This window comes from Amblyomma mixtum, chromosome 10 (assembly GCF_055824585.1).
Source record: "Amblyomma mixtum isolate Tamu chromosome 10, ASM5582458v1, whole genome shotgun sequence".
NCBI classification, from domain to species: domain Eukaryota; kingdom Metazoa; phylum Arthropoda; class Arachnida; order Ixodida; family Ixodidae; genus Amblyomma; species Amblyomma mixtum.
Window position 1 is genome coordinate 109,523,780 of NC_143021.1, and position 6,000 is coordinate 109,529,779.

General features: G+C 43.7%; 1 long non-coding RNA gene across 1 annotated transcript; it reads right to left on the reverse strand.

Annotated features, from left to right (window-relative positions):
* Positions 1-1,984: 1,984 nt before the first annotated feature.
* Positions 1,985-5,285, reverse strand: LOC149326649 (uncharacterized). Its single transcript, XR_016286117.1, has 3 exons — positions 5,219-5,285; positions 3,798-3,921; positions 1,985-2,074 (listed from the first exon to the last, which is right to left on the reverse strand). It is a non-coding gene; the product is annotated as an uncharacterized LOC149326649 (long non-coding RNA).
* Between the last annotated feature and the right edge of the window lie 715 nt (positions 5,286-6,000).

Consider the following 6,000-nt stretch of genomic DNA (forward strand, 5'->3'; position numbering starts at 1 on the left):
TGGGACACCATTCTGCCCTTCGTGATCTTCGCCTTTAATGCTGCCATCCAGGAGACAACTAGGTTTATCCCATTCCAGCTTGTATACGGCAGGAAGCCCGCGACAACACTCAACGCAATGCTCCCACACGTTTCAGACGAAGACAACCTCGACGTCGCCGCCTACCTTCATCGCGCCCAGGAAACCCGAAGACTTGCGCGGCTTCGCATAAAAGACCAGCAGCACACCGACGCCCGACGCTACAATCTGCGCCGACGAGACAAGCATTACAAGCCAGTTGATCGCATTTGGATATGGACACCTATTCGCCGCCGTGGATTGAGTGAAAAATTGCTGCGACGCTATTTTGGCCCTTATAGGGTTCTCGGCCGCATCGGTGACCTGGACTATGAAGTCATCCCCGACGGAACGACAGCATCTCAGCGACGACGCACACGCCCGGAAGTCGTACATGTCGTACGCCTTAAACCCTATTATGAAAATTATCCGTGTTTATTTTCATTTTAAAGCAACGAGACGATGGTTCTTTGGGAGGGGGGTAATGCCACGTATCATTGTAGTGTCCGTTCGTTCGTGCAAGGCCACAGGAAAGGGGTGTTATCACTTTGGTTCGTGACGCGAGAAGCGACCGGACTAATCTCGATTGATCGCAGCCATGACTAGCTGCATCTACGTGTTTCCAGATTACTGTAGAAGATCTGCACCTGTTATCTGGAAGTTTCCTTGCCGGCTTTAAATTTAGCGATGCCGTGAGCGGCGGGTATTCGTAGTTCGACGACCGACGAGCACGTTTGTTGCTATCGCCGCCGCTGAGTGATTCGGCTCTTTTGCGGGTGCAAGTCCGCCTAAATAAAGAGCTTCGTTTCCAAAACTGCTTGGTGTCTTCCTGGCCGCTGGACTGCCGTCACTACAACGTGACTCTATTCATATCTGTAACGTAGATCAATAGGTGGCAGGTAATTCGCCACCTCTTCCCGTACTATGGCGCCTATCAGCTAGCGCAATGATTTTGCGGAGGGGGTTCCAATTCCCTCAGCACTGGCGGAGGTCACTGATAGTGTTGTGTGCTGCGGGCTCGCATGCTAAGGGACTTTTCGACTGTGGCCGTTTCACCGACGAAGTCTGCTACGGTCGCTGAAGGACTTCGCACTAGGCCAGCGAACAGCTGTTCCTTCATGCCCGTCAGGCTTCCGACAGGCTGTCCTACATAATAACAACACTGCTGAATTCTTCTTCTGTATAACTGTTTCAGTTTCAGTTTATTTCCTGCAACAAGTACAGGGCATGTACGAGGTGTGGCGAGGGTGATGGGATAAAAGCTGCGTCAAGGGCAGCATGACTGTACTGTAAAAAAAATTTGCTCAAGTTTACGTATAAACCCGGAGGCAATGCGTTGCCGAGCACTTTCCGCAATTCATAAACGGACACTTTAAGAAACACGGCCAGTCCTTAAGAAGGACTCAGTGCTCTTAATCACGGATATTACGCAGAGTTTAGTGAGTGCACCAACCGTAAAAAATGGTTTACGTCTTCCTACGTTTAACCTCTTTCGGACCCTTCTCTGTGTACTCATATGTAAACTGTGTACTCGTACGTAAGCCAACCGTATAAAAATTGTTTTTGTATTCTTACGTTTAACCTCTCTTGGACCCTTTTCTGTGTACTCAAGTGATGCGGCTTGTGGCCAATGACTTGAACAAAACTTTAAAGTAAGACGACCATACTGGCAAGCCCTCTGAAGTCATACTGACACTGCTGATGCATGGTGCGGCCAGAATGACGGCGTGGAGTGTAAAGTTGAATATAAGCTGTCAACCGCATCCAGATTCTTAATTTGTGTGACTGATCAACGTGTCTTGACTCACGTTCAATCATGTACAGTAGCAGTCCAGGTGCAGAAGAAATGAAGTACTATTACACACAAGCTCTACCTTTATGCATGTTGTGCATTGCATACATACAAAGCATGTGGCTTAGAATGAAAGAAGAGTGTTTGGGTGAGTAAAGGCACATACGTTTTATTTTCATGACAAATTGCATACATTGTACTTCTGCATATTGCTGTCAGATTCATCTGAAAAGCATAAGAAAGACCTCACTTAGCAAACACAATGAAACTATTCACTATTGACCAACTGGCTTTTGTAGGGTCTTGCAAAAATATTTAATGCGAACCAAACCATTACGTTTCAATGACCAAATTCATTTTTTCTTTACAGGGAAGAAAGTAAAATCCACAGGACCAGGAAAAAACACACAATGTGCTTACCTGGACAACACTGTGTGCATGAATGCCCTGAGCTGCCGAAAAGAAGGTAGCTCAGGATGGGTGCCAAAAACAATTCAATGCAGATACCTTCTTGCTGTCCATAGTACTCACTGCAAACCTTAGTGAGCAAGGAACAATGCCAACATCTTAGTATGGCCAAAAACTTGCCCACAAGCAATGTGCAAGTGCACTTCCCAAATCTTATGCTCGCTCACAGCTTCAATTATCTCAGCACGGGCAGGAAAATGTACAGATCTCCAATTTCGAATGAAAATGCAGTCATAAATGCCGGTCACTACCCACTGAGGTATTCCAATAAGTGTGCAGTACGCCTTACGAAGAGCACATCCTCATGCTTTCAGAATGGGCTCTTTGCAGGAATCTAACCAAATGTGGTTGCCATGTGGACCTTATCGAAATGACCCAAAAAGATGAAGTGTCCTCATGTGTCTGGTGCAAAAAAGGGCTAAAACATGAGTCTTTCTGCTTCTTCATCAGCTGTGAAATGTTCTTTATTCCTGCTGCTTCGCACAGCCTCACAGTCTCTTTTTTTGTCTTTTTGCAAAACCGTTCGATATCAGCAGAACATCTCCCTCACAAACATTTCAGCGCCCATGAAGAAGCAGAAATACCCACGTCTTAGGTATTTTTTCACAAACTACATAAGGAAGGCTCGCCTTTCTGGGCCATTATTTCGAAAAGGTCCATGTGGCAACAATCTTTGGGACATTTTCTGCAAAGAGCACTAAGTTCTGAAGCCTGAGAATTCATTCCTCATGAGATGCCTGTTCATATGACAGGATACCTCAATGATCTGTTACTGGGGCCTGTGAGTGCACTGGCACTAAAATCAAGGATGTATACCTTTCCTCGCCACGTGATGCAACAATGAATGTATGTTGTGAGCAAAAGCATTAAAGGTATCGAAGGACTGTGCTTCCAGCTTGCTTGCGGAGGGAAGCGCAAGAGTCTGGCCATGCTCAGCTGTAACCTTTGCTGCTTGTTCATTGAGTTCTGCAGTGAGTACTAGGGACAGAAAGAAGGCACCTGCATCAGCTAGTCTTTGACACCCATCCTGCATGACCTTCTTCTCGTGCAACATAGCAGGCAACTCCATAAGGTCCTTCATGCACATGGTGTCATTCGAGTCAGTGTGTTGCATCAGCTATTTCTTCCTGGTCGTGTGGTTTGTGCTATTTTCTAGAAATTCTTTAAGAAATTACTACCTCATCCTCCATTTCTTGAAGACAAAGTGCTAGACAGGGCTGTTCCACACGTTGTGCAGCAACCTGGCTATTTTCTCATACGTCAGAGGCACTCAGCTATCAAGCAATGCTTACTGTATTCAGCAGTGGAGTGTACATGCGAGATATCATTATTTTCAAGTTCTCGCAGTGGCATCTCATGCAAGAATATCGAAATTCTCCTCAATTTGTGCTGATATTTTCAAGGATACGCACTCTTATTAGGTGAAAAACAAAAGCTGGTCACATACGAAACAGCAGAAGCAGAGCACCAAGGTACTCACCAATTGCTTGAAGAGCTGTCTGCCAGTTCTCGTGCCATCCCAAATATGGGTACTTTTGAGTGCACTCCTGTCAATGTCTTCATCACGTCAAGCCACTCCAGCATTTCGGTCGAAAGATTTCCCTCTAAAAAAAAGGAGTTTGTTTTGTTAGACTGGTCATATGTAATTTTACTTTGCACTAGGTACATGGCATTTTACTGCCCTAGACTAAACAATACCAATGATGAATCACCTTTCCAATTTTGTCATATATGATCACAACATTTGGTGTATGAGATACTCTTATAAATTCTGATCAAAATAAAGCTGACATAGTTAAGTATCACTTCTAGAAATGTGGTATCAAGGAAGGAGGCTAACCAGATAACCTCCATGAATGTTTTTTAGATGGAGGCAAGAGTCGGCACTCTAGCATACAAAATGTAAAGGGTCATCTACTCTAACTGCGAACACATGGCCGCTCTTTTCAGACAGCCACTGCAAGTGACACAGCTGCTCATCGCAGCAGTGTGGCGCTGGAGAAGGAGCTGAATGTGGTGTTTCGCCTCATCTGCCAATTCGTTTCGATGGCCTTCCAATGAGCCTTTCAAAGAGCACAGCCATGGGCTCGCGTGTTCGCACTAAGAGTGAACGACCCTGTACAATATGGCAGGTTTCATCTTCTAACATGTAACTTCATGCTCCAATCACGATCTAATTATGTATAAAAATTTTCAACCTTCCATTCTGCATAAAGGAAAAATTCCTATGGGCTCTGTTCACCAGCCTCTCCAAATACACGCAAACTGTGCACGTTTTACATTCAGTTTTTTATAGCTTTGCTCTCTCTACGACGTCTTGTAGTATAAAACAAAAAAATGAAATTTTTCAGGTGGTCGAAATTTCTGGAGCCCTTCACTCAGCCTCAGTCGCTTTGGGACATTAAACCCCAACAAATCAAATCAAACAAAACAAATCAAATTAATTTTTCATATTGCCTGAGCTACTGAGGAGGTACAGAATATAAATGCAAAATGCTTTTTGTCCCTGCATAAAATTGTTAATACAGATAAAGCTGTTCTTAACTGAAAGAACTATTGTGCACAACTGGGCTATTTGGTATTAATTCGCTGAACCCAGAAAATGTGTGTAAAATATGGGAAGTCCTAGTTCTCTCTCGTTCTTGTGTTCATTTTTTGCTACTCGTTTCAACAAACCAAGGCTAAAAAAGCATTAAAAGAGGGACATGCAAAATAGTATAAGTGCAGCAATTCATACGCCTTAATAATGTGGCCATATATCATTATGACATGTTACAGCCAGAGTACCATATCTAGTCACCATGCCGGAGCACTTAAAAAAGGTGAAAGAAGTACTAAACGAAGGTTTGCTAATTCCCTAAGCACGTCGCAGAAAAAATGAGGCTGGGTGTGATGTCTCACCTCTGTAGAAATCCAAGTCATGACATTTGCTTCCCCCTTAATGAACGCTCACCACATAATAAGGCGAAAGAAGGTTTGTCATTTCCAAGAAAAGGTCATGGATCCATAAATAGTGCGTCCTGCTCATAAGACAGAGCGGCACTCATTGGACATTCCACCTGCAACGCAAAAAGCAGTTTGTTTCAGTGGACGAAACTAGAAAAAAAGCATAAAATATCTATGGCCAGATGTCTGAACTGAAAGAAATTGAGGGTATTGTAATAGTGAATATGTTAATATATCGCATGCAAGATATCCATGTCATTCAACTCAGCCACCATTGGCTTAGCTACTATCTTGCACATTATTATCACAAAAATACTGATATAGTACTGTCCGCATTAGTAGTAACAGTGAAGATTTCATGGAAATAAAGGAAGGGACTTTGTGTTGGCTGTCGTTTTCACAGCAGGCACCGGACCAATAGCTAGTGCAAAGGAAATAGGAGAAATGGCCGAAAAGAGGACATAGGATACAATAGGAAGGCAAGGCTTGCATAAAGCAAAATTAAGACATTAGTAAAGATGTACAAGACCAACCACATCACTGTACAGAGTGGAAGACTTTCATTTACCATATTTAACTCACAATGTGCTCTCATATATCCTTGTAGTAAAATTGGTGATTATTAATACCATAACTCAAGGAGTGAAACCAATAGAGGGGTGAAGGGCAGTGAATTAGCCATGGGCGTGATGCTTGTGCCTTCCTAGCGGGAGACAGATTGACGATTAAGTTGAATA